The sequence below is a fragment of the Vidua chalybeata genome, chromosome 2 (genome assembly GCF_026979565.1).
Source record: "Vidua chalybeata isolate OUT-0048 chromosome 2, bVidCha1 merged haplotype, whole genome shotgun sequence".
NCBI classification, from domain to species: Eukaryota; Metazoa; Chordata; class Aves; order Passeriformes; family Viduidae; genus Vidua; species Vidua chalybeata.
Genome location: NC_071531.1, coordinates 108,985,632 through 109,004,058, shown reverse-complemented (window position 1 = coordinate 109,004,058; position 18,427 = coordinate 108,985,632).

Here is an 18,427-nt window from a genome sequence, read left to right as displayed (position 1 = left end):
TGATAGCAGTGAATTAAGGGTATTATTTCTGCCTCTTAACTCATAGCCAGCTTACTACCAGCACTATTCCTACTATCATCAGTAAAGACAGGAGTAACTGCTATCAAAGTGTGCCAGTAAAAGAAAGAGGAGATTGGGAATGGCTGCTCAGCATCTGGTGGGATAAAGAGGTGGCAACATTGCCAGAATAAATTGAAGGCAACCTTACTGATAATTATCAGTAGAGCTAAGATGGCAGTGCTAAGAGTGGTATAGGAATAAACACAGGCATTGTGAAAGTTAGCCATTAATGGTTGTATTACTGGGAAATAGTTCTATCACTTTATGTTTTGCAGATATTTCTGCAACAGCTGGAGGGGGTGTAGTATTTACAGGTCTTTTTTTCTTATTTTCAAAGCATCAGTATAAAATATACCATAACTGTGTGGTTTTTTTGCCATGTGCTGATACTTTCAAGGCTGTGAGGAGAAAGCTGCTATTAATCCTGTCTGTGGGTTTTCTTTGTTGTGTTCTTTATTTCCTGAACTGTATCTATCTCCTGTTTTCCTGACTTTCCTTTGTAACTCCAGCTCTGCAAATTTGTGCCCCTTATCATGACCTAATCTAAGGAACATAAGAGCTCACACGAAGCTCCCAGCCCCAGAAGCACAAAGCTTTGCTTGGGTGAGGTCTTGTTTGAAAACAGAAATGTTACTAATGTAACAGGAGAGGAGCTGTTCATGCTATCTGTGGAATGTAAATTGGAACTGGAGTTCAGAAACATTTGCAAGATTATGACACTATCTTCAACTCGGCCTTTAGAAGCATCAGATATATTCAGTTGTTTGAGAAATAAAGCTAGACAGCAGCCCAGCCTGCAAGAGCTCAGCTTTCTTTTTTGAGACTATGATGAGGACCATGAGCACATGATGTCCCAGGTGTAAAACTCACTGAGAAAATTTCTTCAGTTCTCATAGGACAAACTATATTAGATACTGGTTTATGCACATTTTCTGGTTACTCCGTGGTCCTTGTGGAATTTTCACCTGCAGAAGAAAACTAGAATACCAGTTTAGCTATCTGCATCCACAGCCTTCTGCAAGTTATTCTTGGCTTCTAAGCAACAGCAGTGAAAGGTTTGTAAAATATCTAAGCAGGATAGCAGATTATAATATTTTGGTTGTCATAGGTAGTCCTTAGTATGTTACCCTGCCTTGTCTGGTGACAGAATGATACATTCAGCTGATTGTGTATCTGCTCCTGCTGCAGACTTGTCAAGTGTAAACTGGTAATTGTCAAGGGAAAGGAAGGGCAGAATTGGTCTGACAAGAATGGATGCTTACTGCAATATTTTTTTTACTCTTCTTGCAATATTCACTGCTAGTTTGAGTTTCTAGACAAATTGAATTGGCAGGCTTCCTACCAAATCTACAACTGGCTTTAGAGAACACTGTATTCAAGTGTGAAATAAAATTACTTTATAAAAGAAAACTGAGGATGTCATTTGGAGAGGAGAAAAAGAAAATTTAGTTTCATCCATAATTTTTAGGGAGGAAAAATTCTATATTTAAAAGAATTGCAGAAAACTCGAGATTCTTTGAGAGATAACTCATAAAGATGGAAAAATTTTGCTGTGCTTTGAAGAGCCTAACAGCAAAGATCTTTGTAATGGTCCATCTCATATACCAGCTGAACAGAGACCAAATCAGCCAAAGGCAAGAGAAACTTTGGAGGGAGAATAAGACACTAGTTTTTCATGGCATCATCAGTATAATTACGTGGATTATGTGGAATGCAGCAGATGTTTAAACATCATGCCTTGCTGTTGCTACTTTTCTCTCAAAAGAGAAGAGGTCATTTAAGGACTTGACCTATGAAGATGTTTCAACCAGCTGTGTACAGGGCTGGTAATTTGGGGACACCCTTTAAAAAGAAAAGATTCTTGGATCCATAGGATATTTTTTGTTGCTAAGATATAATAACTTGCTTATTTATTTACTTAGGAGCAGAGTCCCAGTCAGCAGAATCATTGTAGTCAAGTGGCTGCTCACTTTGCAGGGCTCTGGAGCAACGCACCATTTTTACATTTTCTTTATGCCAGAGCTCCTCTGGGCATGACATTTAAGTCTCTGGTGCCCCTAGAGTCTCTGAGGAAAATGAGGCTTCCGATTAGAAGTGCTTAACTCAAATGCACAAATCTTCCCTTCTTTTGCTGTTGCTCTCCTAATGCTGTGAGAAAATTGTGTATTAGCTTTTCCTGTTCCTCCTTCACATTCTCATCCTGACTGTTATTTGCCACCTCCTCTTTTCCAGCTGCCATCAGTCTTTTGTTCCCTCTTATCCCTCAGATCTTTTCTTCCTGCCTTCGGCATTTTCCTCATTTTTTTCTTGTCTCAGCAAAATAATTTATTGTCCTACCTGACATTCTTTTCAAGTTTTCTTTAGTCAGTAAGTGCTTGCAGAGTACTTAGCTAGAAAAAGTTTGTTGCCTATAATAGTAGTTCATAACTAATTAATGTAAATGTATAATATGGAATTGTAATTAGTGTTATAATCTGAAAGAAAACAATGAGGCCTCTCTTCCAGCTCAGGTTTTCTGTTACAAGTCAGCATGTTGCTGACTTGGAAATGGCTGGTGTTTTCCAGAGCAGCAAAAACAAAGTTGTGCTAGGTGTTCCAATGCTTTGTGTCTTGCTATTTCTTACAGAAAGGCTAACAATATAACATCCTCTTTTGAAAATGCTTTACTGCTGTATTGCATAAGATTATCTGCACAGACAAGGTCACTAAGAATTGTAACATTTGTTCTTGAAACACCAGACACAGCTATGGCAATGTGTGTAAATAGTTAATTGGGCAAGACAGGTGAATTGTAGAATGAGGGTCAGATTATGAATGTTGCTGTATGTGTAGAGGTGATGTAATGGAAAATTTTCCTTGTACTTAACAGTCTTTATGTCAGTATGAAAACGCTCTGATGCTGTTCTGTAATGGATGTTTTTAACAGCACAACACAGGAATGTAATCAGATTGAACAGTTCCCATTCTTGTTCATGGATCAGGTTGGTAACGTTACGTCCTGATTTTAAGTTATGGACAGCACAACAAGGCTTCAACAGCACACCTTGCTGCCTGAGAATTTAACTCTAGCTTGTTTTTGTTTTGTAGAGCCTTTGCTTACATTAGAAATTGTCATGAGTGCCTTTTCCAAAGGTGGTCGCTGAAAAGGAGACAGTGTACCACAATGCCATTTCTGTTTCTATTTCTGCAACTACTGCAGTCACTTGATTCTAGTGGACTTCTGCACACCTAACAGAGTATTCAGGTTTCATTGCAGTGTTTGAAGCAAAACTCTAGACACTTAAGCAGCAAAGGAAGGAAAGCCTGTGAATGCCTGTCTGAAAAATGTCAAGCAAGTCTTCTCTCAGGAATTTATATATCAATCTAATGTAAGTTCAGGGCATAAGTGCATGGTGTGCTTTCTCTGAGACTTATCCAGATCACTCAGCAGCTGTGGGTGTCCTCAAATTATATATGAGGATATCAGTAGTGAAAATATTTTCTGATCCCTCTTACATCAAAAGACCAGAGCAGCAGTGACATTGACTTTCTGTCCTGTGCTAGAAAAGATGAAGGATTCATAAGGTGGGTAAGGGCAATACCTGTCTCCAGACGAGAAATCCAAAGTGTTGCAATGGAGAAGATTAGTGATTGCATCTTTGAGTTTTGTTATGCTGAGTATACAGATCTTTCAGCCAGTGGGAGATTATATTAGTGCAAAATGAACAATTTTGAAACCAATGGTGCCAAGCAGAGCACAAATACAAAATCAGTGTCTGATCTGATCCCATGGAGTTTCAAGTAAGGTGCCAGAGGAGCAATTAAGAGGCAGGGTGTGTAGGAGCAAAGTGAGCAATGACTTTCATGTCTTGATGGTATTTTTATGGTTAGCTGTTTTTGTGCTTTTTCTGTGGATTCATGTTAGGAAAAGAGGCATTTATTTAAGAGACAAAGGGAATGTGTGTTAAAATAGAATGCTTAAGTAAAAGATTGGCATTTTCAATCTCACTGAAGTAAGGACTTGAGTAATTTTGTATTCTAGAGATACATGGAAAAAAACACCAGACAGCATTTTGGGAAAAATATTTGCTTCAAAGAGTACCAAAGGCATGGTTTCAGTCGAAGATGCAAGTTTTTTATGACTCAGGTGAAGGAGTAAATGTCAAATCAGGGCTTCTTGTTTCTCCATTTAAAACAAAATTGGATGAAAAAAGAATTTTTTTGTTCTTTTATCCCTTGATGTTCAACTTGTCCTATAATCTATCTGACATTTTTTATTTAAAAATTGCAGTCTAATCTCAGTGTAGTATTTAGCCTTCCTCTAATTCCCTGATGGGTGCAACCATTGCTTTTTGCTCAGTCTTGCTATGCAGCATCTGTTGAAACTGTTACAGGTTCCAGTTCACTAGATACACTACCAGAGTGCAAAGGGGTTGAAGAGCTGTAGGGACAAAAATGAACTCCTTCACAGAGAGGAAAGCTCTTCAGTGCACTGTTCTGATTATGGCAGAAGGAGCAGACTTTGGGACAGTCTGAGGCTCTCTCATGTTGAATTGGGAACATGAAAACCACAAGGTCAGACTACATATTATAGATGAATCTCAAAAATCTGTTTTGCTTAGCAGGGGATAGATTTGGCATCCACACCCATTCCTCTGTCCTCTCTTTTTAAGGGCCAGACACTTGCATTCAAAAGTAATGACTCCTTTAGTTCACCACTCCACTGCACCAAAGCCTTTTGGTAAAACAAGACAAAAATCTCTAGGTACACCACTCCCTTCAGTGTGCATCTCCTGAGTGCTGTGACACTTCAGCAGCATTGTCCTGAGGGTTTCCTGAATGATGCTGGCAGAGTCTGGGTGACTGCATAATCTGGGAGGGAGATGTTCCAATTAGACACCAATGATGTGTCTTCCAGCTTGAGCCCTAAATCAGAAAACTTTGTGAGAGGCACAAAGGGCTGAAATGTAATAGCTGTAACATGGCAAGTATTTCATTACATTACATTGAGTTTTGCCAGCTTTTGCTTCATATGTGCCCTCAAGAATATCTTGACTCCTTTTAATAAACTGGAATAATAGAGGTTAGGATTCATTAACTGAGGAACAGGCTGCAATTAAGTAAACTAGTAACTTTTGATGTGATATCTGAAAATTCCCCTACAAATTATGGACTAATGATTTTCTATGTGTAGAAAATACATGTTTGTATTGACAAGAAAAGGTAGTACACAAATTTATTTTGAGTATGCTAAGTTTTACAAGAACATTCTGTGAGATCAGCTTATATTCTGAATTTAGAAAATATGTTCTGGAGTTTATTGCAAGACTCAAGTAATGCTGTAAAAAATTTGTAGTGGGGAACAGCTTAAGAAACTGAAAATTATGGCTTAACTATATCAGATTACTTGGATGTCCATCTGGAATTCAGGTGTGGAATTCTCTGTGCATTATACATAAGAAGACATTGAAATATAAGAACAACTCAAAATTCAATAGGTTTGTGGAATAAGTTACTAACAGGAAAGAGTATTGTGTCTCAGAGCATTGTTTTCTCATCAAGTACACACACATCCAGCTGTTTTGTGGGGGTTTGTATTCTTTATACTTATCTGGAAGTGCAGCATTCATTACTTTCCTTTCAAGCATTTTAGCAATGTGGGTGTAGGACACAGATTTATGTCTGAACCTGACCCAAGTTGAGGACTTGACTAGAAAATGATGTTTGGAAGCTATGGGCAAACAAACAATTATGTGAAAGATGCATCAGCTCAGCACTCACGTAGATGGGAAATTAAATCTTTCCTCTGGAGCTACTCAGCAATTGTTTGTTGTTATTGTTGTTTGGGTTTGTTTGTTTTTGTTTTTTATTTGTTTTCCATCTGTATTTCTTACATGTTGGACTGCATTCTATATGTTAAGAAGTTTGGACTAGTAAGAGGTTAGTTTTTTGTTTTCTCTTTGCACTTTACCTATGAAAAAGACAATGGACAGCTTTGGAGAGAATCATGGAGTCATTTAGGTTGGACAAAGTCTCTAAGATCATCAACCTAACACTGCCAAGCCCACTATTAAACCATGCCCCCAAGAAGCACATCTTCACATCTTTCAAACACTGGGCAGCCTGTTCCAAAATCTGACCACCCTTTGGTGAATCATTTTCTTCTACTGTCCAATCTAACCTTCCCTTGCTGCAATTTGAGGCCATTTCCTCTTGTCCTGTCAGTTGTTACCTGTGAGAAGAAACTGATCCTGCCTCACTATAACCTCCTGACAGGGAGTTTAGAGAATTATAAGGTCCCCCCGAGCCTCCTTTTCTCCAGGCTAAACACCCTCAGCTGCTCATCATCAGATGTGTGCTCCAGACCCTTCCCCAGATTGCAGAAATTATGCTTGTCCCTGTCTTCTGGTTGGATTAGACAAGGCCCTAAAACGTGTTCTGTTTTTTTTTTGTTGTTGTTTTGTTTTTTGTTTTTTTGGTTTTGTTTTTTTTTTTTTTGGGAGGGGGTTTGGTTTTTTGGTTTTTTTTTTTTTTTTTTTTTTTGGCGATGTGGGTTACACACAAAACTGCTGCTCTTCTACTGTCATATAAAGCATGAAAAAAATTAATAGGTGATCCTTGGTACCAAATTTGCTATGCCAATATGACTAAACTGGCTTCTATACCATTCCATATACTTGCAGAAATATGTGCTTATTTGTACAAAGCACATGCAGTATCCTCCTTCCTTCTGGAGGAATTTATCTCAGTCCTGAAGATACCCTTCAGTTTTCTAACTTGGAAAAGGTAACTTTGGGCTGTATCTTTTCCTTCTTTTCTCCCTACTTGTACCTCTGTGTACCTGTATTTGAAAATACAGTCTAGATATATGGTGCATGACAGGAATCTGAGGCTGGTGGAATGGGGAGTGTTTGGAGTATGTCACTTGCTCACAGGACTGCATTTCTTTCTTGCCATGACCTTATTTTTTTCCCCATGAGATAAGACTTGGAACTGTATGGGATCTTGGATGGGTTTGAACAACCTGGCCTAGTCAGAGGTGTCCCTGTCTGTGGCAGGGAGGTTGGAACAGAGTGAGCTTTAAGGTCCCTTCCAACCCAAGACATTCTATGATATTTACATTCCAAAATAACACTTGTAACTCCCAGAGTTTGAGGCACAAGATATAGATGTGAGTATTAGTTGCTTTAAGAACAGTATTTTCCTGGAACATGTTTTTTTAGCTTAAATGATCCTTAGAGATACATGTGTATATGTGTGTATAATACATATGCATAGATATATTTACAGGTAAAAAATGATAGTAACATAAAAAACCTGGGATCTGAATCAGATAAATTTGATCTTTCCTTCTTTGTAAAGTCTTCTGCAAACCAATTAATCAAATATTTTTTCCCTCATCTGTGAAATAGTGTTCATACTCATCTTTAAGCAATTTTAATCTGTGTTTAAGCATTGCTATCTGGAAGCAGTGATATTAATTAGATCAGTGCAAGTTCTTCCTGGGCATAATGACAGCTATATAGGAATAAATGGCGTATCAGGTATTTTTGGCTACATGGAAAATAGAAAACCTTACAGCTTCTTTGAGTTTTGGCAGTGACTTCATAGTCTCAGTAACACTGCAGAACACTCAGGCTTTTCAAACAGTAATCCAAATGGGAAAGCAAACAAAGTGTTTCATCCTCAAATTTAATGCATGAGACAAATGACTGCATCTTGGGACTCACAGTATTGGTAGAGAGAAATTGTAACTTTTAGAAAGTGTTGCTATAAGCATTTTTAAAAATACTGAAAGACAAAGAGGAGCATACAGAAAAGCTTGCTTAGAATAATAAATGGTAAAGCTGCTAGTAATATTGTGATAATTAAAGAACAGAAATGGTATCTGGAATTAGACTGAATGAGCAGTTAATAACTATAGAAGAGCTCTAGAATTAATAATCAATATTTTGGGATACTTAGGATATTGCTACTGGTTTGATGATAATGCTTTTATCATTATGATAATAATTGTGGCTTTAAATTGTTGGTTTGTTTTTTTTTTCCTGTAAAACTACGCACCACTGCTAACACTGATCATGATGCTTACTCATGTCCAGGTGTTGCTTGAAAGTAGCTTTAAATGCCAATAATGAACAACCTTAGAGGTTCCACATCTCACCAGATATATGTAATTTTTTTTTAATCTGTTGTGGCCTCAAACTCAGACTTTTTGGGTTTTTTTTTGATCAAGGAATATAGCTTCCTTTGTCTAATATTAGTTCCTTTCCTCATGTTTTTGTGGGTTTTTTTGTGAAATCTTTGGCCTCTTTGTTGAAGAAAGAGGGGCTCTTTTTCCTGCATTATGTCATCTTAGGTAAAATCAGTGCACCTCAGAAGCTTTTATTCTCATTATGCTATAGAAGAAAAGCCTGGGAAATAATAAAACCCTTATTCAGGCAGACAGGAAGATTTTCATCTCGAGATGTGCCAGAGTACCTCATAATCGGCAAACAGCTGCACTGTCATTTCCTTTAGGTGCAATTTTGTCCTGAGCACTGAGGAGGAGGCAGTGAGAGCATCTCCTTGGGTCTGAGGGTTTGGGTACCTAAAGCAGCAGGGGCAAGGTTTCATTCAAATGGCAAAACTATTTTCTGACCTTCTGATATGCTTGGAATATTGATTTATTTGGGTTGTAGGACATTAATTTTAAAATTAATTTTTTCAAGTCAGAAATATTATAGTGCTTTGTTGAATTAAGAGAATTATTATTTTTCCTTCATCAGATGTTTGCTAACAAATGTGTCAATCGAGGCTATTTGTTATTTTGAGATGAAGCAATGTGTAATATGCATAGCACATAATCAGCTACAGATTGGTAAATAAGAGCAGATTAGGGCTCAAAATACAGAGTATTTTCTTTTCTTCCTAAAAGAACTATTTTTTCCCCTTTTTCCTGTAATATCAGTTTGGTTTTTGATGTTAAAACTGCCATTGGTTTACAAGAATTTTCCTAAGTGTACTTAGGAGTTTTCTGAAGTGTGCATCACTTATGGAAATTGGAAAATTTGGAAACAGATCTTCCAATTCAAATCCCAGACTTAAAAAAACAAACTAACCACTCAATCCCTTAAAAAAGTGTTGCAATTCTTGTGTTAGGTTATAACATTCTGAAGTATGGACTGTTTCTATGAGAGAGACAGGTATTAGAAAGAACAACAACATGTAATTCCAGAGAAAACTTGTATAAAATAATTTGCTTAGATGTGGTTTCTTCCCTTTTGTATTTGCTTTTTGCGCACAATCTGCCTTTCACTACTTAATATTTGCATGGAGAAAATATTACAAAAAAAAAAGAAAAGTATGCAAAAGAAGATAGTTTCTCAATGCTGGGACTGTAGTTTTTATTTAACTTTAAGCAACAAACAATTATATTTTTTTAATCTAACTGCACCTTGCATTGCATTCCTACCTGTGAGAGCAATGATGGTGGAGTGTGGTGCTACTGAGGTAGAGGCAGTGGCTTTTCACACAATAATGGGGAAGTTGCCCCATACACGAATGAGTTTGCCCACATCAATTCCACCTGAATGAGAGCAGAGGCTCCCTGGAGGAGCTGGGGTACACTGAGTCGTCTAAGATGGATGGGGCTTTCTTGGGACATGCAGCATCATGGAAATGCCAGTGGGAGGAAGACCTGGAAGCAAAATGGTACCAGTGCCCTTAATAACAGAGAATAACAGTGATGGCAGCTAGGACTGATCTTTCTGAAACTTCTTAAAGGTTTACTGGCAATACATCATAGAAAAATATGAGCTCAGGTGGCCCAGGGGACAACTGCATCAACAGAAATGGAAAAATTAAGCCACACAATGTCCACAGCCACCTATTGTAAAACCCCAAACCTGCTTTCCATCTTCATGTTAATTTTTCACTTCTGCTTTATCCCTACTTGAAAGTACCTCAATCCTTGCACAAATTCGGCAGCTGTAAAATAAATGCACCCACAGCATTAATTAAGGATAGAGTGTTCCTCATAATACATTCCTTGCAGATGATACCAATAGAGTCTCTGAATGCCTCAACTTAAATCCACTCCAGCTCCAAGGAGGCCTTCACAAGCTGACTCACACAGATGTACCTCTTGTTATTCTCTGGGAATCAGCAGAGCCATTGAGGAGCTGAGAAAGGCAATCAACTTTCTTTTTGTTTGAAGATGGTGGGAAGGCTTTGTCCACAACTGCAGCTGCACCTGGGCTCCAAATTGCCTCTTAGCCAGAGCTCTTTGACAAGGCCAGGCACACCTCACTCCAGTGTGACAGCATCTCCTGTGAGCCACATTTACACAAACAGGCCAAACCTGGTGTCCTCATCCAGAATAAGGTCCTGATCAGCTGGGTTTTTTTCTTCTAATTATCCAGACAAATGCCCACTAACTTTCAAAGTGATTTGAGTAAGGAAGGCATTAGTATGTCATTTGGGATTTATACTTATTTTATGAAGCATTTAAGTATTCTTCAGAAGGAATTGTATTACACACATATCAGCTACATATAGGACAGCTTGATTCAACAATGAAAAAATAAACAGGGCAATTTTATTCTTTATTACCCAGTTTTCCCCCTTCATTTTCACTTTGCTGTCTGAAATAAAATTAATAATAATACTATTTCTAGCAAGTCTGAATGTCTATTGAAATAATAAATCAAACTTCCAAGGCACAAGTGTGACTTTAACATACATAAACAATAATGATCTTCATTTTTCTCAGCTTTGTCTTTTTGTTTCTCACTTTGATAGCATATCAAGCCATGCTTAATAAACCAGATACCCAAGTTAAATTGTGTACTGCATGTAGAACAGTTTTTACCGTGCAGACACGTAAATGGGCTTGGCAACCACTTTGAAATATAAAGAGATTCATAAGCAAAATATTCACCCCCAAAATCTACAGTTCAAAACATATCCAATTAGAATTCAGAAAGCAGATGAGTTTTTAAACGCAATCTTAAGCTTGGAAGGAGAATCTATCAGGAGATAATTGATTCCACCAAACAGAAACAATCATTGAAAGTGTTCTGCCACCAGAGGATCCTAAGGGCTATAGAAATGGTAATAACTCTATACTTTTCCTTATGATATTTCTGACAGATTTCTACAAGTCTTTGTCCCAGCTCACTGAGCAGGCACCCCTTCTTCGTCACGCTACATTGCCCTGCTTTTGTCCTATTTCTTTCCTGGATGATGAAGGCAGCTGGGTTTTCACCTCCCTTTCTCCTCCAGAGCCAGAGGAGAGCCACACATTCAGGGGCTTGTGAGGACCATCCCCCTGCCTCAGCAAAGGTGTCACAGGCCAGAACAGCATCACCTTGGGCTTCTGGCACTGCTGGCATTGACAAAATCACGGGGCCTGAGGAAAGGAGAGACAGGGCCATCACCCCTCTTACCTCTTTGTAGCTCCAGTGGTGGAAGGAGCAAATATCCTGACGCTTCAAAAGCTTTCTCCTATGTTTTGGTTACCCCCTGCTCTTTCCTTCTAAACCTCCCTTTCTTGTGGGGAAAAAGCCCTATCCCAAACCTGGGCTGTGTGGTCTGGGTGTGCCACAATAAAAATTATTTTTGCCTGCCCGTATGAGAAGCCCTGGAGGAGGGACCATTGGTGTCTTTATTCCAAACAAATCATTTTGATGGAAGTTATTCAAAATAAGTTCATGTATTCAGACTTTGTGCCTTTTCCTTCCTCTCAGAAACAAATTGAGCAGATCTCTGGCTGCTTTAGGTTTACAGTTTCTAGCCTTAATTATTTCCAAAACTGCAGTGAAAGACAAATATTTTTCCTGATGTATTCAACTTTTGCTAGGTTTATCCAGTGGACAATCTGCGCCTAAACAGGAGTATGATATGTGCTTTGATTTAATATTCTATTTGTCTTTCTCTCTATCTGTACAAAGAATGTGCTTAGACAAGCCTAAAAGGAGTCTGTGGAATAATTGTGCTGGCCCATATGTAAACAAGTCGTATTTTACCTCCTGTTGACACTCAGCAATTTTACTGCTTTTTAGATTTCCTCTGTCCTCTTTTTCATCAATGACTTAATTCATTTAGAGCACTTTTAATGAAAAAATTGTTTGGTCTGTGGGAGAGGATGATTTATTGTTGGGGGCTCTGTGTGCATGAGTGTGGATATATCAAACTTCTGTTTCTTGTTTAGCAAGATTTTGTTGATCTAGAGTTGTGCTGACTGTCAGTCTTTCCTGGGAGAATGAGTTCTTGGAGCTATTCTGGTCAGTTCTAGTTAACTGGGTTTAGTTAGACTCAGCCTGAGCATGTGGACACATGCAGATCCTTAGAGTCCTTTAATGACCCTTTGCTTAGAGAGGGAAAAATATTGCCATGACTTAGGCATATGGGCTGTGGTCTTTCATGTCTCACAGACATGAAAGACTGTGATGTTTCAGGGTAAAGGAACCAACCCAGCAGGATGGGTGGGTAGGGAGACAGAATTTACAAAAGCAAGAGCAAGAGGAGTTGCTGCTAATTTAAACACCAGAGACCCTCCTGCTTTGAGGTGTAGTAAAGAAAAAATTCATTTTCCTCTCGTTCTAGTGAGATATATTTGAAACACAACTGTTATTAACTTCCTATGTGTTGTCTCTCTGTTCTGTTTGCTTTTATCAGTTCAGAGCCCCACAGTTGGGCTAATTTCAATACTAATAATTAAACTCTTTCTGCATTAGTGTTCCCCAAAACAAAGCCAAAATATTGCTTCTGACTCATCTGGCTCAGTTAAGAGATTCTGGATGATGTATTACATCTTTTTTAAGAGTTAAAAAGCTAAAGTAATAGTTATAAATAGATGTATAAAATCATGCCACTGAATCTCGGAAGCACTGCACTCAAGGAGAGCAATACAATTGACAAGCAATTTAAGCTGGAGTGTGAAAGGATGCAGAAATAACAAGATTTGCATGAAAAATATTGAGATCATGAGAACATCAAATTTAAACAAAAAACTCGTGTGCCTCATGACTAAATCATGAGAACTGGCATTGCTGTTATAGCATTCAATATGCTTGGCTTTTGAAAATAGTTTTATAATGAGGGTGGAGTGTATCTATCTGTACAGAAAATGAGCATTGTTTGTATCTAGCTAGCTCATTACTATGAGAATCAGGAATGCAAGACACTCAAATCTTAATACAGGTCAGAAGATCTCAGATGGTTCCAGCTATGGTTGAGTCCACATTGTCAGGAAGATAACACAGAGCAAAGACAGAAACTGACCCTGCTTTCAAATCAGTCAATCAATCAGTGATTAAACAGTGCCACCAAACAAGAAAAAAAAAAAAAAGAAAAATAGAGGGAATTTCAATCAGGAATTTCAATCAGGTAGCTGATTGTCTATTTATTTCATCTTATCAGTGACAATCATTTATCTTGGGACAGAATACAGTTACATCAGTGATGGTGGCAGAAGGGTCTGAAGAAGGGTCATTGCAAAGAGACTCACTCATATCCATCTGGCTTTACTCTTGCATGACTTATAACCACCAAGACAGATTTCTTTCATTTTCTTTTGCTGCTGTTGTGCTTTCTGACACACTGTATGCTCAAGAAAAAGCTAATAGCTACTCATTGTCTAAGGGAAAATACAGACTTTCTAAATCAGTTTTTGCTTTCATTGTGTACTGTATCGCTGAAAATGGGGGTGGTACTTCCAGAGGTTCTTTGTTTAATTCCATGAAGGAATTGTCATAAATTAAGGTGCTTCAGGGACATTCATATTTTCTGAATTATTTGCCAAAACTGAAGTGTCAAAAAAAAAAAAATCCTACAAAACCACTTAGCTCTGGAACTTGATATTCCTCTTTTAATTGTAGTGGTGCTCGCTGAGATTTCTTGAATACCTTACATTCTTAATATTTTAAATAAGCATGTAAGATGCCCACATGGGGATTTTTCCATTTGTTTTTAAAATAGCTATCATCCTCATGATAATGAGGAGCAGCATTTATATAGGCAATCACTTTTTTTTTTAACTGAATATAGAGGAGAGTAATTTCTGCTGTCTGTAAGTTGCTAGGCTCAGCTGCTTCATAGCATTGTACTGAATATGAAATACACCTCTGGAAAAGATTCAGACTGCTTCCCTAAAGAAGCAACTGAAATTTTCTTTTTTTTTTTTCTTTCATTTTAACTTTGCAAGTTATGAATTAATGTACACTTCACACCACTTTATTTCTAATTAAAAGCAGTTAAGCCAAACAGGACACTTGGCTCTGTGTTGTAATTGCTGGCAGAATTTTGCCATATCACTTTTCTTCATATATTTCATAGCTGATACTTTGTAACAGGAATACTTTTGTCTTGAAAAATCAAAAATACAATCACATATTCCAAAGGCTGCAGAATTTGGATCCACTTAGTCTAGATAAGAACTTCATCCTTGTTATTGGTACAGCAAAACAGAAATATGGGTCCTGCCTCAAAAATGTATGATTATTTTATTGGGTTTTGTCTTTGAGTTTTCTGAGCTTAAAGTAATGGCTGGATTGCATTTGGCATCAACAGTTCTTCAGTGTGATTGTTTAACACAGGCTTAAAATGCTGTGACAATAATGTGTCCAGTATTACAAGAATTTTGCTAATAAAACTGCAGCAAGGTAGCGGTAAAATAAACCACGAGGGAGGAAAGCTGGGTATTGATGGGCAATTTCACACTGTTCATCATGACTCTGGCAATTAGCAGTAAAAATGAGATGATTTTACCTGGAAAAGGAGTCTCTGTCCAAACTGTGCATTTTACTATTCTTGTCTGCATTGCAAGTACTCATGTGTTGGAAACACCCCAGTAAGAGCAGAGCTTTCTTCTTGCCAGAAATAATTTCTTCCTGTTGGCCCTGAGGAAGGGGAGGGAGAAGGAAATTTCTCTTGCATTGTACCCTCCTGCCTCTGCCTGCCTTCCCCTAAAATGTATATTCAGTTGAACCTCTTGTCCTTTGGGAAAGAATCCTCTTCCCTGGGCTGCAGAGCACAGCCAAGGCAAGGCAAGGATGGTCTTTAATGAATCCTCCCTTGCAAAAAAATCCCACCTGGCCAAAAATCCCTTCCTGCTGCCTTGGTCAGATCAGTCTTAGATAAGGCAATGCCATTTATTTTCTAGGAAATCTGCCAAATTCAGAAGAGATTATGAGTCTGGAATGCTTAAGCCCTGAAAAAGTGAAAATTTGGGCAGTTTTGGGGTTCTTTTGAAGAATCAGAAGTGACTAATCTTTGACATGACCTATGCAGCCAGAAAACAGATTGACTTTAATCTTTGACATTATTTATGCAGCCAGAAGACAGAATTATTCCACACTAGGGCTGAGCTGGGGAAGACAGCCCAGGAAGGGAAGTTTGGGATCTATCTTTGTGCCCCACAGTAAATTAAAATGTTTCCTGAGGAAGAGATAGACCAGAATCCATTCAAATATAGGTTAAAAGTGAGCTTTTGTTGGAAGGTTTCAGCATTAATTATTTTTTATTTACATTTATTCTACCCCCATAATATAAATTCCAGGAAAAAAAAAAAAAACCCAACAAAAAAAGCCTGAAGCTCTGCTGGATACTTTGCCAAACTTTAGTGTATTTAGAACCTCAGTAATCATTTTCTGTTTCCATGTTTGTACAATATTCAGAATAGTACTGGTTTTTTGTCATTTTTTTTCTTTGTACTTAATATTGTATATATTTTAAATGTCATTGTCTGTAATTGTCCAGGATTGAAAAAGAAGTGTAAAAATAGTTCTTAGCAAAGATTGATTTGTCTTTGGTCTTGTGTCTGTCTTACAGAGCTGAGTATAATTAACAAACTGTAATTTGGGGAAAAATCCTGTTGTGGAGAAAAAACATCTTACCTCAACTTTTCTTCTCCAGTTTGCAGAAGCAAAAATGCAAGAGAAAAAGACTTGTAAAAGATTTATAGCCTTTTAGTGCTGAAGTTTATTTAAGGGCAAGTAATTTTGAAAATAAACTGGAGAGGTTGTTTTGATTTTGTAGGTTTTGCTTTTGCTTTTACACTGTCTTTCATGTTAGAATGTCCACTAAAAAAAGCATAACATTTTCAAAGTTATATAATCATTTGTTGTTAACTGCATTAACGTTTATCAACAAAGTTAAAATGCATTAATATTCTTTATTTTTTTAGAAAATCTTTAATTTTACAAACCTTTTCACTGCAAGCAGTTTCTTTCCCTCTCCTCACTCTTTTCCCCTGGATTTCCATTTTAAAGAAACAGCTGGAAATATCTACCTTGCTCTTTTTACACCACCCCTATACCTGTATTTTTCTACTGCTGGACTTTACACATCACACAATGTGACTAAGTATCTGTCAGATGCTGTCTGTTATCTCATTGTCTCCTCAGCAGAAGTATGGGCAGTGAAGTGTTATGTTTTGATTGGGACTTAGGTTTTTTAATTCGCACACGTTGGTCTGTATTTCTCTTAGTATGTTCAAGGTCATAAAAATGTACTTTGTGCTTCAAGGGAAAAATAGTCCTTTCTTCATCCAGGATTTCTTGTCTCAGGACCTAAGAAAAGTGTGTTCAGCTCAGCCAGCAAAGCCTGTCAGCCATTGATTTGCACTCTGGAATTGGGTGGGGGGCAATTTTTCACACCTTAGGCCATTAAATGTTCAGAGCAATTATACTTTTCATCTCAATTATTTCTCATGTGGAGAGTGGAAGAGAGATTTTACTATGCGTCTTCATTAGTTAGTGGTACTGGGGAGATGAACTGCAGTTCATCAGCAGCAGTCAGAGCTTCCCAGGAGGGGATTTTTTAATAACTAAATAATAAATAAACCTACCAGCATGTTGCTGCAATGTAACCAAAAATTTGCAATTAAACAAAATGGAGGTCAAATATCCATTTTATTTTGTAAAAGTGGGACCCAGACAGTTTTTGAAAAGTGGGATACAGCAGGAAACAGTAGCTAATATAGATGACTCAGAGAACTCAGACAAATCAGAATTCATTCATGAAGTATGGAAAGAACTGAATAAATGTGGCATAGCATTCATAATGTAGGCACATAACCTGCTGAAAGATTTTCATCTGCCAAAAAGTCCTGTTTGTCTTCTGAGACTCACTTTTGAGCTTAGAACAAGTTTCAACCACTTTGCTGTCTTGGTAGAAGGTAAGGGCCTGGAAGTAGAACATGTTAAAATCCCTTCTAACCCTAAGCATTTTATAGTTCTATGTGTCAGGGAGAATATATAAACCTTTAGATGTTGTGAGCCATTGTATGGCTGCTGACTGTTTCACCGAATGGTGTTGAAAATCATTGTTAAATTAGGAATAAACATTAATTTTTCTGTGACAAAGAAAAATTCTGTGTTTTGCAGCAGATTAAATTTATCAGTCAGCACATTTAGACTGCATTCTCTTAAGAAAAACACAAAACAGTCAGATATTAATCTCAATATTTTAAGGTTTTTATTTTTTTTTTGCAGGAGAGGCTTGAGGCTTCTTATGCCTGTTTGCTGGTTTCCAGGCATAAGAATTTGAGAAATATGTTTGAATGTCTGCCCAAACGGTGACTGATACAACTACTGAATTGAAAAGGCTGTACTCCCAGGACTCAGTGAAATCACTTTCTTTTGAATTGCTTGAAATATATCAGTTAATTCTGTTAGCTAGTTGTCTTGATTGCCTATTTGGGTGCTAGAGAGAAGCAGACTGTGATTAGTCTGATTTATTTTAGATGCCTACCCTAAGTCAAGGTCAATCACATACCTCAATCTTGCAATTTCCTTTAAAGAAATTCCAGATGCAGAGCTCAAATGCACATTTCAAAAGGCTGGGGGAAAAGTGAACGCTTTATTAATTCGTAGGAAACGATTTTATGTATTTTTCTTTTGCTATAGGCTGTCATTACATTTGTATTAGTCATAATAGAACATATTGTCACTTGATTTAGATTTCTACTGTTCGGAAGACTTCTGCCAGTGTGTAAGTGTAAAGAAACCTGCCTGGTCTGGGAGGCTACCATTGATTTTTAAGAAAATGTCAAAGCGTCTGTCTGAATTCCTATCTATGCTCTTGAAGAGAGAAATACTTTTTCTAGCAGCAGTTCTTATTTCTTTGAAAAGCCTTATATCAATTTGAGGTGCAACGAGAACAGGCCTAAACCTTGGGAACTCAATCTTATTCCAGTACTTTTCTTACTGCATTGATAGAAATTTTGATGCTTTTCGCTTCTCTTCTTGCCTAATCTCGGTGCACAAGGAAAAATGCACCATTTCTTTAAGTTTAAGGTCAGGGAAGTGTGTCTCCACTGCTCTATGAAATAAGGGCATGATGGTTCTACTGATGAATGCACAACTGTTCACCCACAATGGAAACAACCACCAACAGAAAGGTA